The sequence below is a fragment of the Aegilops tauschii genome, chromosome 4, assembly GCF_002575655.3.
Source record: "Aegilops tauschii subsp. strangulata cultivar AL8/78 chromosome 4, Aet v6.0, whole genome shotgun sequence".
NCBI classification, from domain to species: Eukaryota; Viridiplantae; Streptophyta; class Magnoliopsida; order Poales; family Poaceae; genus Aegilops; species Aegilops tauschii.
The window spans coordinates 376239531-376261106 of record NC_053038.3 but is presented as its reverse complement, the minus strand read 5'-3'; positions in this window follow the sequence as shown (position 1 = coordinate 376261106).

Sequence of the window (21576 nt, the reverse complement as noted above, 5' to 3'; positions counted from 1 at the left end):
TACGATTTGAAGAAGTCATTTTATCTTCTCTAATGAAAATCATTGAGTTGCATAAGGTTTCTAAATTTGAAATATTTCCAAATGAAATTCAAATATTTTCAAAAACTCTTTTCATTTTAAATGGAAGAAGTCATGTCATCTTCTCTCTAGGGTTTTGTAATGGACTGAATTTGAATTCATGGAGATCATAAATGCAAAGTGAAAGTTTGGGAAAGTCATTTCATTCCCTCTCACTTAACTTCCAAAAAGTTTCAAATTTCACTCAATTTCATACAAGCAACCACACCACAATCAAACAAACAATCAAAGCTATTTTTAATAATATAACATTCCAAAATTTAGAATTTTGGGATGTTACAAACCTACGACCCTCCTCGAGATTCGGAGAGGCTAGCAAGAAATAGGTTAGGGTCGGGGGTCTTCTAAAAAATCCATCGATTGGCACGAAGGTCTCGGGTGCTACCACCCTTAGAAGCATGGTTAAGGTTCCATCAAAACTCATATACTCCCTCCTTATTGTTGGCAGTGTTGATCTTCTGAGATCTTCAGGATAATTCCTTCTTTGGGCTCTTCCGGTAGTGGCATAACCTTTTTCCTCAATCCTAGTGTCCTTTCATATTGGTAAGGTTATTCCATGACTGGGTCTTCTTAGCTGACGGGTCTGGCGCCAATACTAAACAATTATTGATCTCTCATGGTGGTCAACAATTTATGGTTTCTCCTGCAGGAAATGGGTCTGGGCTTCATTCTCACCGTATGACCTACGATTGGCAACATCTACCTTATACAAGGGAAAATTGTCATACCATTCTAAGGTTTAAACAAGGTTTTGATCGTCGTCGCTCTACTATGGGTAAGTCACTCAGATTTACCATCCCATATAGCAAGGCGAATAATAAGAGTAAGTCGGTATGGTGATCAATCCATCCTGCATCCAAATCATTACCTTGTACATGGTTTAGCGAATCTCGCATTCTAACACTCGGTCATCCTCACAAGCATTGCAGAATTTCTCTTGTCAATGAACTAAGTTCGGATAAATCCATGGATTCTGCAAGCCAAACAAACATCTATCATTCCTTCACAACTCTCAGGTTTTGCGTTACTCCTATAGGATCGTCTGTTGATAAGGTCGTAACTTCTTCCAGGGTTTTTTCCTTCAGCAAGAGTGTGCTTGCTTCTTGACAGGTCCTGGGGCCTGTGGGTTATGGGCTCACCTCATCATATTTATAGCTTCAGCTCATCTTGGGGTTACAACTGCTCCATATTACCAACATTATACTTCCTTTATATCCAATAGTACTTCATCCCTTCATATCCTTGGGGTATCCCATATAACGAGATAAAACTCGTACTTATTTCCGAAGTCCACTCCGTGGAATACCATTATCTTTTCCAGGGGTCAAGTGTCCTCACAGGGTACTACCACCCTTGAAATGCACAAATTCTTCCGTAGACCATATTTCTCATATCCTTGAAAATGGTCAAAATCTTTCTTCATAGAGTAACTACTCATAAAATCCAAATTAGTACCAACGATGCTAACTTTATTGATTCACAAATTATTACAACCTCCTGCATTTCCATTACATGCCTCAACTCAACACCTCGATATAAAAGAGATGTTCCCACTACTACTACTATTTAGCACAAGCCTCCTTCTCTTGACAATCTCTGGCAAAGTGTAACACCCCGGCTGTAACTTTCCATATTTGTAACTCCAACTCTTGCCATTTTCGACTATGTGTTATGATATTCCCTTCATGGTCGGGTTTTGTTTTTCGTTTTGCATTTTGTTCATGTCATGCATCTCATATCATGTCATCATGCGCATCTCATTTGCATACGTGTTCGTCTCATGCATCCGAGCATTTTCCCCGTTGTCCGTTTTACAATCCGACACTCCCACATGAACCGGCGCACCCCTCTTGTTTCTTTTCGTGAGCGGGTGTTAAACATTCTCGGAATGGACCGAAGTTTGCCAAGTGGCCTCGGTATACCACCGGTAGACCACCTGTCAAGTATCGTTCCATTTGGAGGTCGTTTGATGCTCCAACGGTTAACCGGGTAACCGCAAAGGCCTTTTATGTGTTGCAGAAAACCCCCCTCCAAACAGCCCAATAACCCATCTAAGTCCCCTCCATGCTCTCGGTCGTTCGATCACGATCGTGTGGGCGAAAACCGCACTCCATTTGGAGTCTCCTAGCTCCCTATGCCTATATAAACACCCCCCCTCCGAAATTTCGGGTCCAAACCCTAGTCTCCCCTTCCTCCACGCCACCGGACACATCGCCCCGCCGCACCGGACGTGTTCGCCGCCGCGCTGCAGCCAACGGCCGGCTGCCACGTCGTCCTGCCCGCTCCCCGCCGCCGCAGGCCCGCCGGGGCCCGGATCGGGCCCTCCCGGCCCGCGCGCCCGAGCCGGTGCGCCTCCCCGTCGCCCCGCGCCTCCGCTCCTCCGCCCGTGCCCGCGCCAAGCCCCGCCACCTGTTCGTCGCCGCCGCCTCAAGCCTCGTCACCCGCGCCCGCCGCCGCCTCAAGCCACGCCACCGACACCCGCCGCCGCCTCAAGCCTCGCCGCCGCCGGCGCCGCGCTCCTCCTCGCCAGATCCGCCGCCCCTCCCTCTTCGGTGCTTCCCCGAGCCCTCTCCGGCAAGTCCTCCGGCGAGCCGCCCCGGCGAACCTCGACATCCGTGCCGGGCCCCGATCCAGATCTGGAGAGGTTGACTCCCCCCCCCCGTGTTTTCTGTCAAGTCCCGATATTTTCACAATATGTTGCTGTGTTCATCATGGCATATCTAATAACATACTGCTCCATTTCATGCGCATGATATATCGAAATGTTCACCACGAGATGCTCTTCATTTTGTTCCATTTTTCCATGCTCGTTTGAGTCCATCTTGATGCCCAAATATCTGGTTCAAGAGTGCTATATGATGTTTACTGCTGTTACTTATCAGAACATGATGTTTTGTTATTTTTGTTGCATTTGATGTGTGCATCTTATGGGCATGAACTCTACAGGTGTTTTGATCTATGCTATGCCATCTTTACAGAGGTGTATGTCATGTAGTTTTGTGATCTATGTGGTGACTAGCACAAGCATGCAAACTAGGCTTCGTGATGTTTCTGTTTTCAGGGACTTAGGATTTTGCCATCTTTTACCTGCTGTTATTTTGTTGCCATGTATCTATGTGGCTACAGTGAGATCCATGCTTATTTTGAGTATGTTCAGTAAGGATGTTTTGTAGATATAGTTGTGCTCTATCCATCCATGCCCTTGTTTGCAATTATGGGGTGCCATAGCATGTCTTAATCTTGCTCTACTTTTACTATAAAATATTTCTGGCAGAATGTTAACATGATATTCAATTTTACCAAGTTGTTGTAGTTGATCCATACATGCTATGAACTTTCTCTTGCCATGGTTAGCTTCATAAACATGCCATCTTGCTGTAGGTATGCTTGTTTTGTCATGCATTGCTTTGTGATGAGTTAATCAAGCTCACCAAGATACGTGGGCCCTTTCAAGATCATTGGCAAAAGAGGCAACCTCGCCTATCAACTCGAGCTTCCCTCCAACTTCGCGAACGTGCACGATGTGTTCCACGTGTCACAGCTTCGCAAGTGCTTCAAGACTCCTGAGTGCACCATCAACTTCGAAGAGATTGACCTCCAAGAAGATCTGTCTTATCATGAGCACCCCGTTGCTATTCTTGAAGAAACTGAGCGCAAGACTCGCAACAAGTCAATCAAATACCTGAAAGTGAAGTGGTCGCACCATTCCGACCGAGAAGCCACCTGGGAACGCGAGGACCACCTCCGTTCCGAATATCCGGAGTTCTTTCAGTCCTAGATCTCGGGACGAGATCCTCTCGTAGTGGTGGAGTGTTGTAACACCCCAGATGTAAATTTCCATATTTGTAACTCCAACTCTTGCCATTTTCGGCTATGTGTTATGATATTCCCTTCGTGGTCGGGTTTTGTTTTTCGCTTTGCATTTTGTTCATGTCATGCATCTCATATCATGTCATCATGCGCATCTCATTTGCATACGTGTTCGTCTCATGCATCCGAGCATTTTCCCCGTTGTCCGTTTTGCAATCCGACACTCCCACATGCACCGGCGCACCCCTCTTGTTTCTTTTCGTGAGCGGGTGTTAAACATTCTCGGAATGGACCGAAGTTTGCCAAGTGGCCTTGGTATACCACCGGTAGACCACCTGTCAAGTTTCGTTCCATTTGGAGGTCGTTTGATGCTCCAACGGTTAACTGGGTAACCGCAAAGGCCTTTTGTGTGTTGCAGAAAACCCCCCCTCCAAACAGACCAATAACTCATCTAAGTCCCCTCCATGCTCTCGGTCGTTCGATCACGATCGTGTGGGCGAAAACCGCACTCCATTTGGAGTCTCCTAGCTCCCTATGGCTACAGTGAGATCCATGCTTATTTTGAGTATGTTCGGTAAGGATGTTTTGTAGATATAGTTGTGCTCTATCCATCCATGCCCTTGTTTGCAATTATGGGGTGCCATAGCATGTATTAATCTTGCTCTACTTTTGCTATAAAATATTTCTGGCAGAATGTTAACATGATATTCAATTTTGCCAAGGTTGTTGTAGTTGATCCATACATGCTATGAACTTGCTCTTGCCATGGTTAGCTTCATAAAAATGTCATCTTGCTGTAGGTATGCTTGTTTTGTCATGCATTGCTTTGTGATGAGTTAATCAAGCTCACCAAGATGCCTTCATAATCCTGTTAATGCCATGTTCTGTTTTCTGCCAAGTCTGAAACCTGTTAACGAAACTTGCTATGTTTACATGGGTGCCATCATATCTTCTGATCCTTTTTGGCTCATGCTCAGTAATGGACTTTTGTTCTATGCATTTATTAGATTCATTCCATGCCTTGTTTTGCTATGTTAAGTTCCTGTAGCATATTGATTCCTTGCTCTGAACATTGCTACCTGATGCTGTTTATGCCATGTCCAGTAATTTCACCAAGTCTGTGAAGCTGACATCTTTTGCACTTTTGCCATGCTTGTTTGAACCTGTTATTGTGTGATCTAGCCGTAGCTCAGTGTTCATCTTTTGTCAAGCATCTCCTGTAGATCACTTCCATATGCTTTTTTGCTATGTTGGGGTGCTGTAGCATAGTTACTTGATGTATTCTAAGTGCTATCATGCTGTTAATCGCAGATTCGTGTCATTCTTGTTTTGCTTGCCATTTGCAAACCGTGCATCCGTTTCCGGTGATCTTTATATCGATTTCGACCGAAATCATCTCATATTTCCAGTGGCATACTTGGTTTGCCAAGTTACTGCCTTGTTCATCCTTTTTCTTCCGGAGCACGCATACGCATCACATATCATATCTCGCATATCATGCATGTATTGCATCATGTTGCTTGTGCATTTCCCGTGATTGATTGTGGTTCCATTGCTTATGTTCTTGCTGTGGGTAGAGCCGGGAGACGAGTTCGTGAATGAGGAACCTGTTGAGTACGCTTACGAGGATCAAGCTTTCGACAACTCTGAGAACCTTGCAGGCAAGATGACCATACCCTCAAAATCACTTCTATCTTTGCTTTGCTAGTTGTTCGTTCTATTGCCATGCTGGGCTACCTACCACTTGCTATATCATGCCTCCCATTATTGCCATGTCAAGCCTCTAACCATCCTTTCCTAGCAAACCATTGTTTGGCTAAGTTACCGCTTTTGCTCAGCCCTTCTTATAGCGTTGCTAGTTGCAGGTGAAGTTTGAAGTTGGTTCCATGTTGGAACATGGATATTTTGGCATATCACAATATCTCTTATTTAATTAATGCATCTATATATTTGGTAAAGGGTGGAAGGCTCGGCCTTATGCCTGGTGTTTTGTTCCACTCTTGCCGCCCTAGTTTCCGTCATACCGGTATTATGTTCCTTGAGTTTGCGTTCCTTACGCGGTTGGGAGATTTATGGGACCCCCTTGATAGTTCGCCTTAAATAAAACTCCCCCAGCAAGGCCCAACCTTGGTTTTACCATTTGCCTACCTAAGCCTTTTTCCCTTGGGTTTTCGCGAGCCCGAGGGTCATCTTTATTTTAACCCCCCCGGGCCAGTGCTCCTTCGAGTGTTGGTCCGAACCGAGTAGACTGCGGGGCCACCTCGGGGAAACTTGAGGCCTGGTTTTACTCGTAGGATGTCTCGTCCGTTGTGCCCTGAGAACGAGATATGTGCAGCTCCTATCGGGATTTGTCGGCACATCGGGCGGCTTTGTTGGTCTTGTTTTACCATTGTCGAAATGTCTTGTAAACCGGGATTCCGAGACTGATCGGGTCTTCCCGGGAGAAGGTTTATCCTTCGTTGACCGTGAGAGCTTATGATGGGCTAAGTTGGGACACCCCTGCTGGGTATTATCTTTCGAAAGCCGTGCCCGCGGTTATGAGGCAGATGGGAATTTGTTAATGTCCGGTTGTAGAGAACTTGTCACTTGACTAAATTAAAATACATCAACCGTGTGAGTAGCCGTGATGGTCTCTTCTCGGCGGAGTCCGGGAAGTGAACACGGTTTGAGTTATGCATGAACGTAAGTAGTTTCAGGATCACTTCTTGATCATTTCTAGCTTCGCGACCGTTGCGTTGCTTCTCTTCTCGCTCTCATTTGCGTATGTCAGCCACCATATGCTTAGTGCTTGCTACAGCTCCACCTCTTTACACCATCCTTTCCTATAAGCTTAAATAGTCTTGATCTCGCGGGTGTGAGATTGCTGAGTCCTCGTGACTCACAGATTCTACCAAAACAGTTGCAGGTGCCGACGATGCCAGTGCAGATGACGCAACCGAGCTCAAGTGGGAGTTCGACGAGGAACGTGGTCATTACTATGTTTCTTTTCCTGATGATCAGTAGTGGAGCCCAGTTGGGACGATCGGGGATCTAGCATTTGGGGTTATCTTATTTTCATTTGGATTTGACCGTAGTCGATCTATGTGTGAATTTTGGATGATGTATGAATTAATTTATGTATTGTGTGAAGTGGCGATTGTAAGCCAACTCTCGTTACCCCATTCTTGTTCATTACATGGGATTGTGTGAAGATGACCCTTCTTGTGACAATACCTACAATGCGGTTATGCCTCTAAGTCGTTACTCGACACGTGGGAGATATAGCCGCATCGTGGGCGTTACAAGTTGGTAATCAGAGCCATCCCCGACTTAGGAGCCCCCTGCTTGATTGAATCGCTGGCGTTGTTGAGTCTTGAACAAAAATGTTTTGAGTCTTAGGATTATATATATCGGAGAGTAGAATTCTTTTTACTCCTAAGTCCCTTCGTCCCTCTGGTGAGGTCTCCTGACGTAGAAGTTTTGACTCTTCTCTCCTCAAATTTCACTAATTTTTTTTAGGATCACGCGGGTATCTTGGAATCGTTCCGATGGTATTGTGACGAGAACATTGTTCTTGGTGCCTCCTGACATTTAGGGGTTGTGGCAGTGTCCCGGGGAGTTGAGCTCCGAGGTGTTGTCGTCACAATTTTATCATTGCAGTTCTGGAATACCTGAGTTTCGCCGACATCGAAAATCTCTTTTGTGCAGTTGTTGGTGAGATCACCTCGACACCACCCAGTACTGGGGCGGGAGTTCGGGAGTATTGCCATAACTCGTATAACGGATGCTTTTCGAAGGTTGAGGTACATGATTTCTGAAGGTTTCTTGGTTATGTGTTGACGGATGGATACAACTGGATCTAGGGATTGCTAGTTTGGGTGGTATATTTTGTGTCCCCTGTATCCCCAACACCAGATTGCATAACCAGAAAGTTTCGGGAGTTTATAGGTGGGATTCAAGTAGCTCTTAGCATTTCTTCCCGCAGATATTTGGTTTGTGATTGGGTAATCCTTACCACTTATTTGTTCCAGTCGTACCTTTTTATTTTATTCATCAATCTCTTATCAAGTGGCTCCTCACCTTAATGGAAGTGTGATGATTTTACTATGGAATTCATTCGTTCATCCTCGTTCGAATGTTTTTTTGTGAAAACTATATGTTGCAATTTCTATCCGTTGATTCAACTTGTCTATTTGTCTATCAAGATGCTAACGGATGTCACCCTCTTCAGGATGGCTCCGCCAACGCGTCAGAATCCGGAACGCAATGAGGGGAGTCAGGCGAACCCTCCGCCACCACCTCCGCCTCCGGAGGCATGGCAAGCTATCATGGCAGCCACCAACGTCAATGCTCAGATGATTTTGCAACTCTTGCAAGAGCGCACCCAAGGGCAAGGCAATCAAGGAAATCAAGGCCAAGGCAACAATCAGCCTCACTTCGCTACCCTCAACCAGTTCCTCGCTAATCAGCCGAAGTCTTTCAGCTACCGTGCCGAGGCCACAGACGCCGATGATTGGCTCGTGGACATCAACAAGCATTTTGAATGTAGCAATGTCAGGCCTGAGGACTTTGTCAAGTTCGCTTCTTTTCAACTCAAGGATCAAGCTGCCGAGTGGTATCAACAATACAAAGATTCTAGAGGAGGTCGTGTGATTACCTGGGATGATTTCCGCCAAGACTTCAAAGCTCACCACATTCCACAAAGTGTTGTTGAGAGCAAGCGTGAGGAGTTCCGCAATCTCAAGCAAGGCAGCATGTCCGTGTATCAATACAATACTTAGTTTCAGAAACTCGCTCGCTTCGCTAAGCAAGACGTTCCTGATGAAAAGAGCATGATCTATCAATTCAGAGGTGGCCTCAGAGAAGATCTGCAATTACCTCTCGTGCTATTTGAGCCGACCAAGTATGATGATTTCTACAATATGGCACTGAAGCAAGAGGCTGCTCAGCTCAAGTGTGAGGCTTCTAAGAAGAGAGTTAGGGACGCAGTTCAGTCTTCTTCTTCCTCACTAGTGGTTGCTAAGCAACAGAAGTTCTGGTTGCCTCCTCCTCCTCCGTTTCGTTAGCCTTTCCAGCAGAAGAACAAAGGTGGCCATAGATCTTCCCACCCACCCAACCCTGGCTATCAGAACAAGTCTCAGAATCAAGCTCCAAAGTCGAATGCTCCTTATCATCGTCCACTCTCAGAGGTGACTTGCAACAAGTGTCAACAGAAAGGTCACTATGCTAACAAGTGCTTCAACCAAAGGCACCTTCCGCCTCCTCCTCCTATGAGATCTTCCAGCAATGCAGTGGTCAAGCATAATCCCAAGTCTGCAAAGGTGAACATGATGAATGCAGCTCAAGCGGAGGAATCTACTGATGTGATAATGGGTAATCTCTCAGTTAATGATATTCCTGCAAAAATTTTATTTGATACTGGTGCATCGCATTCTTTCATGTCATACCCATTTGCATCGAAGCACAATGTTGACACAGAGATTTTATCCAAAGTTATGCAAGTTGTTTCTCCGGGAAAGCTTATGACTTCTAGTTTGGTTGCTCCCGATGTCTCTATCAACTTGGGCAACTATAAATTTCTGGCCAAACCAATTGTTCTTGGTGACTCGGATATTGATCTAATTCTCGGGATGGACTGGCTTTCTAAGCACAAGGCTCAACTTGATTGTGGTGCCAGGGAAATTCAATTGACACACTCTTCTGAGGATGTGATCATCTATGCCGCTCGTGATGAGACCATTCAGTTATTCTCTCTCAATGAGAAGGGCGAGCTAGACGCAATTTCTCAAATTCCAGTCGTTTGTGAGTACCAAGATGTCTTTCCAGAAGAGCTTCCGGGTATGCCTCCTCACCGGCCAGTTGAGTTTGTTATTTATCTTGAGCCCGACACTGAACCCGTTTGCAAGGGTCCTTACAAGCTTGGACCCAAGGAGCTGAAGGAATTGAAGAAACAGATCGATGAACAAGAGTGTCTGGGTTTGATCAGACCGAGTTCATCTCCGTGGTGTTGTGGTGTTCTTTTTTTCCAGAAGAAGGATGGCACGGACCGACTTTGTGTCGACTACCGTCCATTGAACAAGAAGACAATCAAGAACAAGTATCCACTTCCCAACATCAATGAGCTATTCGAGCAACTCAAGGGTGCTAAAGTCTTCTCCAAGCTTGACCTTCGAATGGGTTATCATCAAATTCGCATTCGTGAAGAAGATATTCCCAAGACAGCATCCAAAACAAGCTTTGGTTCTTATGAATATACTGTCATGTCTTTCGGCCTTGTCAATGCTCCTCCAACATTCTCTCGGATGATGAATTTCATCTTCAACCCCTATACCAATGAATTCGTCCTGGTGTATCTCGACGATATCTTGGTCTTCTCCAAGAATAAGAAGGATCATGCCAAACATTTGCGATTGGTGCTCGACAAGCTCAGAGAGTATCAATTCTATGCGAAGTTTTCCAAATGTGAGTTTTGGCTTGATGAAGTTCTTTACCTTGGTCATATCATCTCTGCCAAGGGCATTGCTGTTAATCCCGAGAAGGTGTCTACAATTGTGAATTGGGAACCTCCTCAGAATGTCAAGCAGCTCCGCAGTTTCCTTGGTCTTGCAAGCTATTGCCGACGATTCATTGAGAATTTCTCTAAGATTGCAAAGCCTCTTTCCAACCTCCTCCAAAAGCATGTGAAGTATGTCTGGACTTCTGAGTGTGACGTTGATTTCAACACTCTCAAAGAGAAACTCGTCACAGCTCCTGTCTTAACTCCTCGTGATGAATCCAAGCCATTCAAAGTTTTCTGTGATGCTTCTCTTCAAGGTCTCGGTGCTATGTTAATGCAAGAGAAGAAAGTTGTGGCCTATACCTCTCGTCAGTTGAAGCCCAAAGAAAAGAACTACCCCACTCACGATCTTGAGTTGGCGGCAGTTGTCCATGCATTAATAACATGGAGACATCTCTTGTTGGGAAGAAAAGCGGACATATTCACCGATCACAAGAGTCTCAAGTACATCTTCACTCAGCCCAACCTCAACCTCAGGCAAACTCGATGGGTCGAGATGATTCAAGAGTACAATCCGAGTATTGAATATACTCCAGGAAAAGCCAATGTCATTGCAGATGCTTTGAGCAGGAAGGCTTATTGCAACAGCTTAATTCTCAAGCCATTCCAACCGGATCTTTGCGAAGCTTTCCGCAAACTGAATCTCCAAGTTGTTCCTCAAGGCTTTCTTGCCAACCTCATAGTCTCTCCTACTTTGGAAGATCAAATTCGTGAGGCACAACTCCTGGATACCATGGTGAAGAAGGTGAAACGTGGTATTGACAAGAGTCTTTCCAAATACAAGTGCTATCGCATTGATGACAGAGACACTTTGTTCTTCGAGGACCGGATTGTGGTTCCTAAAGGTGATCTAAGGAAAGTCATTATGAACGAGGCGCACAATTCTCTTCTGTCCATTCATCCTGGAAGTACGAAGATGTACCATGACCTCAAATAGTCGTATTGGTGGACTCGAATGAAGCGAGAAATCGCTCAATTCGTGAATGAATGTGATGTCTGTTGAAGGGTGAAAGCAGAACACCAACGACCAGCTGGTCTCCTCCAACCTCTTGCTATTCCAGAATGGAAGTTTGATCATATCGAAATGGACTTCGTGACTGGATTTCTCAAGTCCAAGCGCGGAAATGATGCTATCTTCGTTGTCATCGACAAGCTTACTAAAGTGGCTCATTTCCTTCCAATCAAAGAATCTATCACACCAGCTCAGTTGGCAGACCTATACACCTCTAGGATTGTCTCCTTGCACGGCATTCCACAATTGATTTCTTCAGATCATGGAATCATCTTCACTTCTAAGTTCTGGGACTCCTTCCAGAAGGCCATGGGCACCAACATTCGTTTCAGCACAGCTTTCCATCCTCAAACTAGTGGCCAAGTCGAGCGAGTCAATCAAATTCTTGAAGATATGCTCAGGGCTTGTGTTATTTCCTTTGGCATGAAATGGGAAGATTGTCTTCCATATGCCAATTCTCCTACAACAACAGCTTCCAAGCGAGTTCGGGCAAGGCCCCATTCGAAATTCTATATGGCAAAAAGTGCCGTACTCCTCTCAATTGGTCAGAGGCTGGTGAACGCCAACTTCTTGGCAATGACTTAATCACAGAGGCTGAAGAAATGTGTCAAGTCATCCGTGAAAATCTCAAAGCCGCGCAATCGCACCAGAAGAGTTACTATGATAGCAAGCACCGTGACTTGGTTTTCGAGATCGGAGACCATGTCTACCTCCGCGTCTCTCCAATGAAAGGCACTCGTCGCTTCGGTATCAAAGGGAAGCTTGCCCCTAGATACGTGGGCCCTTTCAAGATCATTGGCAAAAGAGGCAACCTCGCCTATCAACTCGAGCTTCCCTCCAACTTCACGAACGTGCACGATGTGTTCCACGTGTCACAGCTTCGCAAGTGCTTCAAGACTCCTGAGTGCACCATCAACTTCGAAGAGATTGACCTCCAAGAAGATCTGTCTTATCATGAGCACCCCGTTGCTATTCTTGAAGAAACTGAGCACAAGACTCGCAACAAGTCAATCAAATACCTGAAAGTGAAGTGGTCGCACCATTCCGACCGAGAAGCCACCTGGGAACGCGAGGACCATCTCCGTTCCGAATATCCGGAGTTCTTTCAGTCCTAGATCTCGGGACGAGATCCTCTCGTAGTGGTGGAGTGTTGTAACACCCCAGATGTAACTTTCCATATTTGTAACTCCAACTCTTGCCATTTTCGGCTATGTGTTATGATATTCCCTTCGTGGTCGGGTTTTGTTTTTTGTTTTGCATTTTGTTCATGTCATGCATCTCATATCATGTCATCATGCGCATCTCATTTGCATACGTGTTCGTCTCATGCATCCGAGCATTTTCCCCGTTGTCCGTTTTGCAATCCGACACTCCCACATGCACCGGCGCACCCCTCTTGTTTCTTTTCGTGAGCGGGTGTTAAACATTCTCGGAATGGACCGAAGTTTGCCAAGTGGCCTTGGTATACCACCGGTAGACCACCTGTCAAGTTTCGTTCCATTTGGAGGTCGTTTGATGCTCCAACGGTTAACTGGGTAACCGCAAAGGCCTTTTGTGTGTTGCAGCAAAACCCCCCTCCAAACAGACCAATAACTCATCTAAGTCCCCTCCATGCTCTCGGTCGTTCGATCACGATCGTGTGGGCGAAAACCGCACTCCATTTGGAGTCTCCTAGCTCCCTATGGCTACAGTGAGATCCATGCTTATTTTGAGTATGTTCGGTAAGGATGTTTTGTAGATATAGTTGTGCTCTATCCATCCATGCCCTTGTTTGCAATTATGGGGTGCCATAGCATGTATTAATCTTGCTCTACTTTTGCTATAAAATATTTCTGGCAGAATGTTAACATGATATTCAATTTTGCCAAGGTTGTTGTAGTTGATCCATACATGCTATGAACTTGCTCTTGCCATGGTTAGCTTCATAAACATGCCATCTTGCTGTAGGTATGCTTGTTTTGTCATGCATTGCTTTGTGATGAGTTAATCAAGCTCACCAAGATGCCTTCATAATCCTGTTAATGCCATGTTCTGTTTTCTGCCAAGTCTGAAACCTGTTAACGAAACTTGCTATGTTTACATGGGTGCCATCATATCTTCTGATCCTTTTTGGCTCATGCTCAGTAATGGACTTTTGTTCTATGCATTTATTAGATTCATTCCATGCCTTGTTTTGCTATGTTAAGTTCCTGTAGCATGTTGATTCCTTGCTCTGAACATTGCTACCTGATGCTGTTTATGCCATGTCCAGTAATTTCACCAAGTCTGTGAAGCTGACATCTTTTGCACTTTTGCCATGCTTGTTTGAACCTGTTATTGTGTGATCTAGCCGTAGCTCAGTGTTCATCTTTTGTCAAGCATCTCCTGTAGATCACTTTCATATGCTTTTTTGCTATGTTGGGGTGCTGTAGCATAGTTACTTGATGTATTCTAAGTGCTATCATGCTGTTAATCGCAGATTCGTGTCATTCTTGTTTTGCTTGCCATTTGCAAACCGTGCATCCGTTTCCGGTGATCTTTATATCGATTTCGACCGAAATCATCTCATATTTCCAGTGGCATACTTGGTTTGCCAAGTTACTGCCTTGTTCATCCTTTTTCTTCCGGAGCACGCATACGCATCGCATATCATATCTCGCATATCATGCATGTATTGCATCATGTTGCTTGTGCATTTCCCGTGATTGATTGTGGTTCCATTGCTTATGTTCTTGCTGTGGGTAGAGCCGGGAGACGAGTTCGTGAATGAGGAACCTGTTGAGTACGCTTACGAGGATCAAGCTTTCGACAACTCTGAGAACCTTGCAGGCAAGATGACCATACCCTCGAAATCACTTCTATCTTTGCTTTGCTAGTTGTTCGTTCTATTGCCATGCTGGGCTACCTACCACTTGCTATATCATGCCTCCCATTATTGCCATGTCAAGCCTCTAACCATCCTTTCCTAGCAAACCATTGTTTGGCTAAGTTACCGCTTTTGCTCAGCCCTTCTTATAGCGTTGCTAGTTGCAGGTGAAGTTTGAAGTTGGTTCCATGTTGGAACATGGATATTTTGGCATATCACAATATCTCTTATTTAATTAATGCATCTATATATTTGGTAAAGGGTGGAAGGCTCGGCCTTATGCCTGGTGTTTTGTTCCACTCTTGCCGCCCTAGTTTCCGTCATACCGGTATTATGTTCCTTGAGTTTGCGTTCCTTACGCGGTTGGGAGATTTATGGGACCCCCTTGATAGTTCGCCTTAAATAAAACTCCCCCAGCAAGGCCCAACCTTGGTTTTACCATTTGCCTACCTAAGCCTTTTTCCCTTGGGTTTTCGCGAGCCCGAGGGTCATCTTTATTTTAACCCCCCCGGGCCAGTGCTCCTTCGAGTGTTGGTCCGAACCGAGTAGACTACGGGGCCACCTCGGGGAAACTTGAGGCCTGGTTTTACTCGTAGGATGTCTCATGCGTTGTGCCTTGAGAACGAGATATGTGCAGCTCCTATCGGGATTTGTCGGCACATCAGGCGGCTTTGCTGGTCTTGTTTTACCATTGTCGAAATGTCTTGTAAACCGGGATTCCGAGACTGATCGGGTCTTCCCTGGAGAAGGTTTATCCTTCGTTGACCGTGAGAGCTTATGATGGGCTAAGTTGGGACACCCCTGCAGGGTATTATCTTTCGAAAGCCGTGCCCGCGGTTATGAGGCAGATGGGAATTTGTTAATGTCCGGTTGTAGAGAACTTGTCACTTGACTAAATTAAAATACATCAACCGTGTGAGAGCCGTGATGGTCTCTTCTCGGTGGAGTCCGGGAAGTGAACACGGTTTGAGTTATGCATGAACGTAAGTAGTTTAGGATCACTTCTTGATCATTTCTAGCTTCGCGACCGTTGCGTTGCTTCTCTTCTCGCTCTCATTTGCGTATGTTAGCCACCATATGCTTAGTGCTTGCTGCAGCTCCACCTCTTTACACCATCCTTTCCTATAAGCTTAAATAGTCTTGATCTCGCGGGTGTGAGATTGCTGAGTCCTCGTGACTTACAGATTCTACCAAAACAGTTGCAGGTGCCGACGATGCCAGTGCAGATGACGCAACCGAGCTCAAGTGGGAGTTCGATGAGGAACGTGGTCGTTACTATGTTTCTTTTCCTGATGATCAGTAGTGGAGCCCAGTTGGGAAGATCGGGGATCTAGCATTTGGGGTTATATTATTTTCATTTGGATTTGACCGTAGTTGGTCTATGTGTGAATTTTGGATGATGTATGAATTAATTTATGTATTGTGTGAAGTGGCGATTGTAAGCCAACTCTTGTTATCCCATTCTTGTTCATTACATGGGATTGTGTGAAGATGACCCTTCTTGCGACAATACCTACAATGCGGTTATGCCTCTAAGTCGTGACTCGACACGTGGGAGATATAGCCGCATCGTGGGCGTTACACAAAGTGCCCTGCTTCTTTTCAACGAAAACATATTACTTCTGACAAGTCTCGAGGTTTCCTTGTGATTACATAGCCTCCTTGGGTCCTCGGCTTCCTTTTTGGGCAACCGCTAAAGTAGTGCCCTGAATCTCTACACCTGAAACATGTGATATGACTCAGGTCCTTCTTTGTAGAAATTGGGTTGTTCCTGGAATCCAATCTATTTCTCTTCCTGGACTTTTTTGTACCAATCAGGGCTTCTATTTCCTATGGGTCATACTCTACTTCCACTATCGAAAATGCTACTAGATCCTCCTTCGGAGAATTCCAGGATATGTGTCCTTCTCCACATGAATAGCATGACTTGGTGCAAGGTTTAATTGGGTCTTATTTGGGTGTGTCCTCCACCTCTTCCTTCATCACAGGTTCTTCTAAAATTTCCATGAGGGCTCCTTTCATTGCTTCTTTCTTCTGCTGGATGGTTCTTTGTACCATGGGGTAAATGTGACACTAAGCAGGCTAGTGGGTAGTCCCTTCACACAAGAAACAAGTAATCTGCCTAGTTGGGCATTCTTCAGCTGGGTGATTTTCTTCACAATGAGGGCATTCATCCTTGTGTTCTTTATGGTTGTGTCCTATTTCTCCACAGAGCTTGCATGCACAAGGTTTCTTCATATCATTTCCATAAGGCTTCAACTTCTGGGACACAAGCCGAGACTTTAGCAAAGTCAACTTAAATTCTTCCCAAGTGGTTACTCTTTGCCATACATTGATGGTTTGGTACATCCTCCACCAAGTAGCATCACCTCTTTCAAAGCACTGAAGAGTATGCTGGGTCATATCCTTTCCGACTATAATGTTACTCTTCATGTGATCTTCCATGTTCTGAATCCATAGGTCCGTCTCCAGTTGACTTATCGGTCCCAAAAATGTGAGCTCATCTCCCTTCATCCTCTATTGGTTCCAGGGTTTGGGGTGAGATAAGAGAGATAGAGAGGGATACACACAATACAAACAATAGTTTTGGAAAGCCAGATTTTATTTTGTGGCTGTCGGAAAAACATCAAACAAATGACAGCTCACAAAGTCGCATCTAACGTAGGTATATAACAGGGGTTTGGTCTTCTAAAGGGCAATAAATCTTCAAAGTCGTCAAACTCTTCAAGTCTTGTGCATGTCGCCGATTGATACGTCTCCAACGTATCTATAATTTTTGATTGCTCCATGCTATAATATATTCTGTTTTGGATGTTTAATGGGCTTTATTATACACTTTTATATTATTTTTGGGACTAACTTATTAACCCAAGGCCCAGTGCAAATTGCTGTTTTTTTGCCTATTTCAGTGTTTCGCAGAAAAAAGAATATCAAACTGAGTCCAAACGGAGTGAAACCTTCGGGAGCGTGATTTTTGGAACAAACGTGATCCAGAGGACTTGGAGTGGACGTCAAGAAATATACGAGGAGGTCACGAGGCAGGGGGCGCGCCTACCCCCCTCGGCGCGCCCTCCACCCTCATGGGCCCCTCGTGGCTCCAACGACCTACTTCTTCCTCCTATATATACCTACGTACCCCGAAACCATCGAGGAGCACCACGAAAACCTAATTCCACCGCCGCAACCTTCTGTACCCGTGAGATCCCATCTTGGGGCCTTTTCTGGCGCTCCACCGGAGGGGGAATCGATCACAGAGGGCTTCTACATCAACACCATAGCCTCTCCGATGATGTGTGAGTAGTTTACCACAGACCTTCGGGTTCATAGTTATTAGCTAGATGGCTTCTTCTCTCTCTTTGGATCTCAATACAAAGTTCTCCTCGATCTTCTTGGAGATCTATTCGATGCAACTCTTTTTGCGGTGTGTTTGTCGAGATCTGATGAATTGTGGGTTTATGGTCAAGATTATCTATGAACAATATTTGAATCTTCTCTGAATTCTTTTATGTATGATTGGTTATCTTTGCAAGTCTCTTCGAATTACCAGTTTGGTTTGGCCTACTAGATTGATCTTTCTTGCAATGGGAGAAGTGCTTAGCTTTGGGTTCAATCATGCGGTGTTCGATCCCAGTGCCAGTAGGGGAAACGACACGTATTGTATTGTTGCCATCAAGGATAAAAAGATGGGGTTTATATCATATTTCTTGAGTTTATCCCTCTACATCATGTCATCTTACCTAATGTGTTACTCTGTTCTTATGAACTTAATACTCTAGATGCATGCTGGATAGCGGTCGATGTGTGGAGTAATAGTAGTAGATGCAGACAGGAGTCGGTCTACTTGTCACGGACGTGATGCCTATATACATGATCATGCCTAGATATTCTCATAATTATGCACTTTTCTATCAATTGCTCGACAGTAATTTGTTCACCCACCGTAATACTTATGCTATCTTGAGAGAAGCCACTAGTGAAACCTATGGCCCCCGGGTCTATTTTCCATCATATAAGTTTCCAATCTATTTTTACTTTGCAATCTTTACTTTCAATCTTTATCCTAAAAATACCAAAAATATTATCATCTCTATCAGACATCACTTTAGCAAGTGGCCGTGAAGGGATTGACAACCCCTTTATCACGTTGGTTGCAAGGTTCTTATTTGTTTGTGTAGGTACGAGGGACTTGCGTGTGGCCTCCTACTGGATTGATACCTTGGTTCTCAAAAACTGAGGGAAATACTTACGCTACTTTGCTACATCACCCTTTCCTCTTCAAGGGAAAAACCAACGCATGCTCAAGAGGTAGCAAGAAGGATTTCTGGCGCCGTTGCCGGGGAATCTACGCACAAGTCAGACATACCAAGTACCCATCACAAACTCTTATCCCTCGCATTACATTATTTTCCATTTGCCTCTCGTTTTCCTCTCCCCCACTTCACCCTTTCCATTTTATTCGCCCTCTCTTTCCGTTCGCCTCTTTTTCGCTTGCTTCTTATTTGCTTGTGTGTTGGATTGATTGCTTGTCACGATGGCTCAAGATAATACTAAATTGTGTGAGTTTGCCAATACCAACAACAATGATTTTCTTAGCACTCCGATTGCTCCTCTTACCGATGCTGAATCTTGTGAAATTAATGCTGCTTTGCTGAATCTTGTCATGAAAGATCAATTCGCCGGCCTTCCTAGTGAAGATGCCGCTACCCATCTAAATATCTTTGTTAATTTGTGTGATATGCAGAAGAAGAAAGATGTGGACAATGATATTGTCAAACTGAAGCTATTTCCTTTCTCGCTTAGAGATCGTGCTAAAACTTGGTTTTCGTCTTTGCCTAAAAATAGTATTGATTCTTGGAATAAGTGCAAAGATGCTTTTATCTCTAAGTATTTTCCTCCCGCTAAGATCATCTCTCTTAGAAATTATATTATGAACTTTAAGCAACTTGATCATGAACATGTTGCACAAGCTTGGGAGAGAATGAAGTTAATGATATGTAATTGTCCTACACATGGTCTGAACTTATGGATGATTATACAAAAAAATTATGCTGGATTGAATTTTGCTTCTAGAAATCTTTTAGATTCGGCCGTGGGAGGCACCTTTATGGAAATCACAGTAGGAGAAGCTACTAAACTCCTAGATAATATTATGGTAAATTATTCTCAATGGCACACTGAAAGATCTACTAGAAAAAGGTGCATGCAATTGAAGAAATTAATGTTTTGAGTGGAAAGATGGATGAACTTATGAAATTGTTTGCTAATAAGAGTGTTTCTTCTGATCCCAATGATATGCCTTTGTCTACTTTGATCGAGAATAATAATGAATCTATGGATGTGTATTTTGTTGGTAGGAACAATTTTGGTAACAACGCTTATAGAGGAAACTTTAATCCTAGACCGTATCCTAGTAATTCCTCTAATAATTATGGTAATTCCTACAACAAATCATATGGGAATTTTAATAAGATGCACTCTGATTTTGAGACTAGTGTTAAAGAATTTATGATTTTTCAAAAGAATTTCAATGCTTTGCTTGAAGAAAAATTGCCTAAGATTGATGAATTGGCTAGGAACGTGGATAGAATTTCTCTTGATGTTGATTCTTTGAAACTTAGATCTATTCCACCTAAGCATGATATCAATGAGTCTCGCAAAGCCATGAGAATTTCCATTGATGAGTGCAAAGAAACAACCGCTAGGATGCGTGCTAAGAAAGATTGCTTTGTAAAAGCGTGTTCTTCTTGTTTTCATGATAATAAGGGTGAAGATCTAAAAGTAATTGATGTGTCTCCTATTAAATCTTTGTTTTGCAATATGAATCTTGATAATGATGGGACTGGAGATGAGTCAACTTTAGTTAAAAGGCGTCCCAGTGATTCAGAGTTTTTAGATCTTGATGCAAAATTTGGTAAAAGTGGGATGGAAGAGGTCAAAACTTTAGATAGCAATGAACCCACTATTTTGGATTTTAAGGAATTTAATTATGATAATTGTTCTTTAATAGATTGTATTTCCTTGTTACAATCCGTGCTAAATTCTCGCATGCTTATAGTCAAAATAAGGCTTTTACTAAACATATCGTTGATGCTTTAATGCAATCTTATGAAGAAAAGCTTGAATTGAAAGTTTCTATCCCTAGAAAACTTTATGATGGGTGGGAACCTACTATTAAAATTAAAATTAAAGATCATGAATGCTATGCTTTGTGTGATTTGCTAGGTTTCCGTGAATTCGATGATTGTTCTTTAAACTTGCACCTTGCGGATTCCACCATTAAGAAACCTATGGGAAGAATTAATGATGTTCTTATTGTTGCAAATAGGAATTATGTGCTCGTAGATTTCATTGTTCTTGATATAGATTGCAATCCTTCATGTCCTATTATTCTTGGTAGACCTTTCCTTAGAACGATTGGTGCAATTATTGATGTGAAGGAAGGGAATATTAGATTCCAATTTCCCTTAAGGAAAGGCATGGAACACTTTCCTAGAAATAAAATCAAATTACCTTATGAATCTATTATGAGAGCTACTAATGGATTGCATGCCAAAGATGGCAACACCTAGATCTATCCTTGCCTTTATGCCTAGCTAGGGGCGTTAAACGATAGCGCTTGTTGGGAGGCAACCCAATTTTATTTTAGTTTTTTGCTTCTTGGTTCTGTTTAGGAATAAATAATACATCTAGCTTCTGCTTAGATGTGGTTTTGTGTTTTAATTAGTGTTTGTGCCAAGTAGAACCTTTGGGAAGACTTGGGGAAAGTCTTTGCCATCTTGCTGTAAAAAATAAAAACTTTAGCGCTCACGAGATTAGCTACAACTTTTTACTGGAGAGTGCTATTTAGTTGATTATTTTTGCAGATGATTAATAGACAAATTACTCACATCCAGAAATTTATTTTAGAATGTTTGGAGTTCCAGAAGTTTGCGTTAGTTACAGATTACTACAGACTGTTCTGTTTTTGACAGATTCTGTTTTTCGTGTGTTGTTTGCTTATTTTGATGAATCTATGGCTAGTAATGGAGTTTATGAACCATAGAAAAGTTGGAATACAGTAGTTATAACACCAATATAAATAAAGAATGAGTTTATTACAGTACCTTGAAGTGGTGTTTTGTTTTCTTTCACTAACGGAGCTCACGAGATTTTCTGTTAAGTTTTGTGTTGCGAAGTTTTCAAGTTTTGGGTAAAGATTTGATGGATTATGGAACAAGGAGTGGCAAGAGCCTAAGATTGGGGATTCCCAAGGCAACCCAAGGTAAAATCTAAGGAAAACCCAAAATCCTAAGCTTG